The sequence below is a fragment of the Trichechus manatus genome, unplaced genomic scaffold, assembly GCF_000243295.1.
Source record: "Trichechus manatus latirostris isolate Lorelei unplaced genomic scaffold, TriManLat1.0 scaffold00053, whole genome shotgun sequence".
NCBI lineage: Eukaryota > Metazoa > Chordata > Mammalia > Sirenia > Trichechidae > Trichechus > Trichechus manatus.
In genome coordinates this window covers 15556315-15563961 of record NW_004443989.1, presented here as the reverse complement: position 1 = coordinate 15563961, position 7647 = coordinate 15556315, and the positions used below count along the sequence as shown (strand labels likewise).

Below are 7647 nucleotides of genomic sequence, written 5' to 3'. Positions count from 1 at the left end.
CTTTATTTCTTTTTCTTGCCTTATTGCTCTAGCTAGAACTTCCAGCACAATGTTAAATAGGAGTGGTGGTAAAGGACATCCTTGTCTTGTTCCGGTTCTGAAGTGGAATGTTTTCAGCCTCTCTCCTTTAAGAATGATGTTGGCTGTTGGTTTTTCATGGATGTCCTTTATTATGTCGAGAAATTTCCCTTCTATACCTATTTTATTGAGAGTTTTTATCAGGAATGGGTGTTGGACTTTGTTGAATGCCTTTTTCGTGTCAGTTGAGATGATCATGTGATTGTTTTCTTTCCTTGTATTTATGGAGTGGATTGTGTTGATTGATTTTCTAATGTTGAAACATCCTTACATACCTGGAATGAATCTTACTTTGTTGTGGTGTATTATTTCTTTGATATGATGCTGAATTCTATTGGCTAGAATTTTGTTGAGAATTTTTTTGCATCTATATTTGTGAGAGATAATTGTCTGAAATTTTCTTTCTTTGTGGCATCTTTGCCTGATTTTGGTATCAGGGTTATTCTGGCTTCATAGAATGAATTCAGAAGTGTCACTTCCTTTTATATGTTCTGAAATAACTTGAGTAGTACTGCTACAAGCTCTCCTCTAAATGTTTTGTAGAATTCTCCAGTGAAGCCATCTGGGTCAGGGCTTTTTTTTGGTTCTGAGGTTTTTGTTTTTGTTTTTTAATTACCTTTTCAATCTCTTCTCTTGTAATGGGTCTGTTCTGATTTTCAACATCACTTTGTGATAGTTTGGGTAGGTAGTGCATTTCTAGAAATGTATCCATTTCCTCTACATTTTCAAATTTGTTGAGTATAGTTTTTCATAATACTCTGTTATGATCCTTTTTATTTAAGTTTGGTCTGTTGTAATGTCCCCCATTTCATTTCTAATTTGGGTTATTTGCATCCTCTCCTGTTTTTCTTTTGTCATTCTGGCCAGTGGTTTGTCAATTTTGTTGATTCTTTCAAAGAACCAGCTTTTGGTTTTGTTGATTCTTTCTATTGTTTTTTTTTTCTATTCTCTATTTTGTTAATTTCTGCTCGATCTTTATTATTTCCTTTCTACTGATGGCTGTGGGCATTGCTTGCTGTTCTCTTTCTATTCGTTTGAATTGTGTAGTTCATCTTTTGATTTTGATTTTGTCCCTTTCTTGTTTTTTGATGTGTGCATCTATAGCTATAAATTGTCCTCTGAGGACTGCCTTTGCTGTGTCCCAAAGGTTTTGGCATGATGTGTTTTCATTCTAGTTTGAGTCTAGGAATTTTTTGATTGCATCTCTGATTTCTTCTATTACCCAGTGGTTTGAAATCAGAGTGTTATTCAGTTTCCATATTTTTTTTCCCATGCTCTTTCTGTTGTTAATGTCTACATTGATGACATTGTAGTCAGAGAAGATACTTTATATTATCTCAATGTTTTGAATCTTTTTCAGTATTGGTCTGTGTTCTAAGATGTGGTGTATTCTGGAAAATGTTCCATGTGCATTGGAAAAGAATGTGTATTTTTCAGCTGTACAGTGGAGTGTGCTATGTATCTGAGGTCAAGTTGGCTGATTGCCCCCTTTAAGTCTTCTGTCTTTGTTGAGTTTCTTTTTAGATGTTCTGTCCTTTACTGAGAGTGGTGTGTTGAAACCTCATACTATTATTGTGGAACTGTCAATTTCTCTTTTTAGTGCTATTAAAGTTTGCTTTATGTATTTTGAAGCCCTGTCATTAGGTGCATAGATGTTTATTATGGTTATATCTTCATGACAGATGGTCCCCTTAATCATTATTTAGTGTCCTTCTTTGTCTTTTATATTGGATTTTGTTTTAAAGTCTATTTTATCTGAGATCATTATTGCCACTCCTGCTCTTTTTTGGTAGCTGTTTGCTTAACATATTTTTCCAGCCTTTGATTTTTAATAAATTTACATCTTTGTTTCTAAGCTATGTCTCTTGTAGACACCATATTGATGGATCCTTTTTTTTTAATCCATTCTGTCACTTTCTATTTCTTTATGGTGTATTTAGGCCCCAACATAATTCTTTATGGAGAGAGGTTGAAAAATCATCCTTGAGAACCAGGAACAAGACAAGGATTGCCCTTATCACCATTCTTATTTAGCATTGTGCTGGAAGTCCTATCTAGAGCAATAAGGCAAGAAAAAGAAATAAGGGGCAACTAAATTGGTAATGAAGAAGTAAAACTGTCCCTAACTGGGAATGATATGATACTAAACATAGAAAACTCAAATTACTCCATTAGAAAGCTACTGAAACTAATATTAAGATTCAGGAGAGTACCCAGGATACAAGCTAAACATGCAAATATCAGTTGGATTCCTATACACCAATAAATAGAACGACAAAAAGGAAATCAGCAAAAGAGTATCATTTACAATAGCCCCTAAAAAATATAATACTTAGGAGTACATCTAACCAGGGATGTAAATACCTATACAAAGAAAACTACAAAACACTACTGCGAGAAACCAAAAGAAATCTACATAAATGGAAAAAACATACTACACTCATGGATAGGGAGACACAACTTTGTGAAAATGTCAATTCTACCAAAAGCAATCGACATATACAATGCAGTCCCCAACCAAAAGCATTCTTTAATAGATGAAAAAACTAGGCATTAATTTTATATATAAAAGGAAGCAGCCCAGATAAGTAAAGCACTACTGAAGAATAATAATAAAGTAATAGGACACGAACTACCTGACTTCAGAAGCTACTATACAGCCATGGTAGTCAGAAAAGCCTGGTACTGGTGAAATGACAGGTATATTGGCCAATGGAACAAAACTGAGAACTCAGATGTAAATCCATCCACTTAAAGTCACCTGATCTTTGACAAGGGCGTGAAGTCCATACAATGGGGAAAACATACTCTTTTTAACAAATGGTGCTGAAAAACTGGATTCCCATGTGAGAAAAAGGAAGCAGAATCCATAATTCAAACAATACACAAAAAATAATTCAAAATGTATCAAATACCTAAACATAAAAAGAAAAACGAGAAAGATAGCAGAAGAAAAAATAGGATTAACACTAGAGGCGTTAATACATGGCATTAACAGGATACAAACCATAACAGACAGCAGACAAACTCGTGAAGACAAGCAACATAACTGGGATCTTCTAAAAATCAAACACCTATGCTCATCACAAGAATTCATCAAAAGAGTGAAAAGAGAATCTACAAACTGGGAATTTTTTTTTTTCTCTATGACAAATCTGACAAAGGTTTAATCTATAAAATCTACAGGAAAATCCAACACCTCCTCAACAAAAAGACAAATAATCCATTTAAAAAATGGGCAAAGGAAGTTAACAGTCACTTCACCAAAGAAAACTTTCAAGCAGCTAGCAGACACATAAGGCAAGGCTGGTGATCACTAACCATAAGAGAAATGCAAATCAAAACCACAAGGAAATACCATCTTTCCTTGGCATTACCGGTACAAACTAAAAAAAAAAAAAAAAAAAAAAAAAAAAAAAAAAAAAAAAAAACAGAAAATAACAAATGTTGGAGAGCCTCCGAAGAGAATCAAACTCTTATACTCTGCTGGTGGAAATGAAAAATACTACGACCATTTTGGAAAACGATATGGCTCTTCCTTAGAAAGCTAGAAATAGAAATACCATATGACCCAGCAACGCCACTCCTAGGAATATATCCTACAGAAATATGAGTAGTCAAAGAATAGACATATACGCACCCGTGTTCTTTGCAGCATTGTTCACAATAACAAAAAGATAAAAACAACATAGATGTTCATTCAACAGATGAATGGATAAACAAACTATGGTACATATACACAATGGAGTACTACTAAACGATAAAGAATAATGATGAATCTGGGAAGCATCTCACAACATGGAGGAATCTGGAGGGTATGATGCTGAGTGAAATAAAAATATGCCAGTCACAAAAGGAAAAATACTGTTTGAGACCACTAGTATAAAAACTCATGAAAAGGTTTACACACAAGAAGAAATAATATTTGATTATTAAGAGGGAGGTTACTGGGAAATGGAAAAACATTAAATAGGCAATAGATAAGTGGTAACTTTGGTGAAGGGTAAGATAGTACACAATAATTGGGAAGTCAGCACAACTTGTCCAAGGCGAGGTCATGGAAGCTCCATAGACACATCCAAACTCCCTGAGGGACCAAACTACTGGGCTGAGGGCTGCGGGGACTATGGTCTCTGAGAACATCTAAGTCAATTGGCATAACATAGTTTATAAATAAAATCTTCTCCATTCTACATTAGTGAGTTGGTTTTGGGGTCTTAAAATCTTGTGAGCAGCCATCTAAGATACTCCATTTGTCTCACCTTGCCTGGAGCAAGGGAGAGTGAAGAAAACCAAAGACACAAGGGAAAGAATACTCAAAATGACTAATGGACCACAACTACCATGGCCTCCACCAGACTGAGTCCTGCACAACTACTTGGTGCCCAGCTACCATCACTAACTGCCCTGAATGGAATCACAGTAGAGGGTCCTGCACAGAGCTGGAGAAAAATGTAGAACAAAATTCTAACTCTCCTTCAAGATTTCTAAGGGATTCCTTAATCATTTATTTTTAACTCTTATGTTTTTATTTGTAGATACTGTTTATTACATTAAAGAAACCCTCTTCTTTGATGATTATAAGCATGTTTTCTTATTTAGATGTTATGAACTGAATTATATGCCCCAAAAATACGTATCAACTTGGCTAGGCGTGTTTCCCAATATTGAGAGGTTGTCCACCATTTTGTAATCTGATGTAATCATCCTGTTTTCTTTTTTAATCCTAATCTCTATGTTGCTAATGAGGCAGGATTAGAGGCTGTTATGTTAATGAGGCAGGAAGCAATCTACCGGATTAGATTATATTTTGAGTCAATAATTTTTGAGATATAAAAGAGAGAAGGGAGCAGAGAGAGAGGAACCTCATTACCACCAAGCAAGAAGAGCCAGGAGTGGAGCATGTTCTCTCTACCCAGTGTCCCTGTGTTGAGAAGCTCCTAGACCAGGGGAAGATTGATGACAAGGACCTTCCCCCAGAGCCGAGAGAGAGCGATAGCTTTTCCATGGAGCAGGTGCACTGAATTCAGACTTCTAGTAACCTAGACAGTGAAAGACTAAATTTGTTTGTTAAAGCTATCCACTTGTGGTATTTCTCTTATAATAGCACTAGAAAACTAAGATAGGTGATTAGGGTTTTTGAATTTTCAAGTTAAAAGGACATTAACATTATTTTAATAAACAGCACTTTGTTGTAATATATTATCTTCTATGTAATTGTTCTTGGTTTACTAATATTTCCTTAGGATTTCTGCATCTAGGTGCATCAGAGGTCTACGTCTGCAATTTATTATTATTATTAATAACCTGCAGTCTATGGAATCAATGTTATGATGAGGTCATAAGTATACCTTTCACCATGACATGAGGGAAGATCTCAGCAATCATCCCACCAAACGTGCATGTCATTCCAGGTGACCTATTCCCAGGTATGAGGTAGTCTCCTTAATCCTGGGACCACTCTTCCCTGTAGGGAGAGAGACAACGGTAGCAACATTAAGGGCAGATCCAACTTTGACATGAGAAGTCACTCAGATTATTTTCCCAGACACAGAGAACACATTCATCCTCTTCCTACAATGCATAGGGAGTGGTGCACAGAGAAGCACTCTGAGTGACCTAATCCTGGGCTGTTATGGGACAAGGTGACAACCTGAGCTCAGGACATTCAAAATCATGTAGTCCTGGCCTGAAAAGGCACAGATCTCTGTTTCTGTTCATTCTCACCATTTTGTCTTCTTGAAGAGAGCAGTAGTTCACAGCCCTGAAGGATGCACGTACTGGAGTCAGATGTTTGTTTTCTGGTGCAGTTTTCCTTTTGGTGTCCTTCCTGGACTTATTTGGTGATAAAGTTTCACACCATAAAGGTACCCAGACAGTTTCCAAATTTCATAAAAATAAGGGGTAACAGAGTATCCCTGAGCATCAGGTCCCAGGAATCCTTCCCACATGCTTTCCCTGAAATCCTTCCCACATGCCTTCCCTGAAATCCAGAGGCAGAGACCGACAAACATGATAAGTGGTTCATATATGTCCACAGGGAGACATATATGCAAATGTGGTACCTTCCCTGCTCATGAAAAGCAGCTGTTTCCCTGTGTCTCCAAGTCCTTGAGGGTATGTCCCAGTCTGTGTCCTTCCTCAGTGTCCACACCATAAGTGTTGCACTGATCTGGGATTCTCATCTCTGCACTGTCAAAGTTAATGTCCCTCCTGCATCAGGTCAGCTGTGACTGCTCCACATGGGACTGTTATTAGTCTGTGTTCTCTGTGTGCATGTATCCTGTGTGATGTTCAAGTGGTGGAGTCAGGGGAAGATATGAGTCAGCCTTGGGGTTCTCTGAGCCTCTCCTTCAAAGCCTCTGGATTCAACTTCACTGACTATGGCATGCAGAGGGTCAGCCAGGATCCAGGGTGGGGCTGAGGTGAGTGGCAAGAATGAGTAATTCAGGTGGAAAAAAAATCAGTATTACTCTCCATCAGTTAAAGTAAGATTCAAAATTGCTAGGGACAACACTTTCAGTACTGTCTCTCTTAAAATGTTCAAACTGAAATCTGAATACAAGATCCTGTATTACTGTACCCAGGCACAGTGAGGAAAAGTCAGTGTGAGCCCAGACATACACTTCTCTGCAGGAAGGAAAATGGGTTGCAGGGGGCACTCTTGATACACAGAGCACAGAGTCCATGTCAAGAGCAGGTGCAGCGGAAGGTCGTTTCCTTTTAACCCTGAATTTCCCTGCCCTTGACAAATATCTTATCCAAAGACTATTATTGTTTCTTTTTTGTAGCTTCTTAGTTTCTCTCATCTTACAAGGATTAACTCAGAGAAGAGATTCAATTCAATTTTTAATTTTTTCAGAGTTCTGTTATCAACACTGTTTCATTAAATTTTAATCCTCAATCTAAAATTTAGCACCATGAAAAGATTTGTGTGTTTTCTACACTGTTGCAGTCATACTATAATATACACTTCTGTTAACAGAATATTCAATATAAGGTGCTGTGTTTCATTCTTACCCTTTTTTCTGTGTTACATGAAGCTAAAACACCATTTTAATGGCTTGTACCTTCCATGTTTATAGCAGTCACCAGAAAAGGACATCAATTTTGGTTAAGAGTCAGCAAAAACGAAGGTTAAGAGGAAGGTCAGCAAAAATGAGGTGTGAAGGATTGGCACAGTAACCACAATAATGGACCTGAACATACAAATGAGCATGAAGATGGTACAGGACTGGGCAACATTACATTCTATTGTATTGTTACTTGTAGCCAACTTAATGGCAACTAACGATAACAATCCTCAAATTCTCTTGGGCTCCTGGTGTTTTATGTCTTAGTCTCTGACAAACTTTCCACATACTGCATAGAATGAAACAAGAACCTCCTTTAATTTTATATCCTCCATATGTGGTGACTCAGTTTACTTCTCTTCATTCTGACCACTACCACAAACCAATTCCAGCAGCTAATGCTCTTCTTAGAATACTCTCTTCCACCTGCAAAAACCCACACTCCAATTTCTTTTCTAGGGTGCTGCACCTGTGACTTGCACACCCTTTCCACTCC

At 37.2% G+C, this 7647-nt stretch overlaps 1 pseudogene; it reads left to right on the top strand.

The window, feature by feature from the left end:
• LOC105756348 (immunoglobulin heavy variable 4-59-like) overlaps positions 1 to 6674 on the top strand; it is a 38355-nt pseudogene extending 31681 nt beyond the window's left edge.
• Positions 6675 to 7647: the final 973 nt, after the last annotated feature.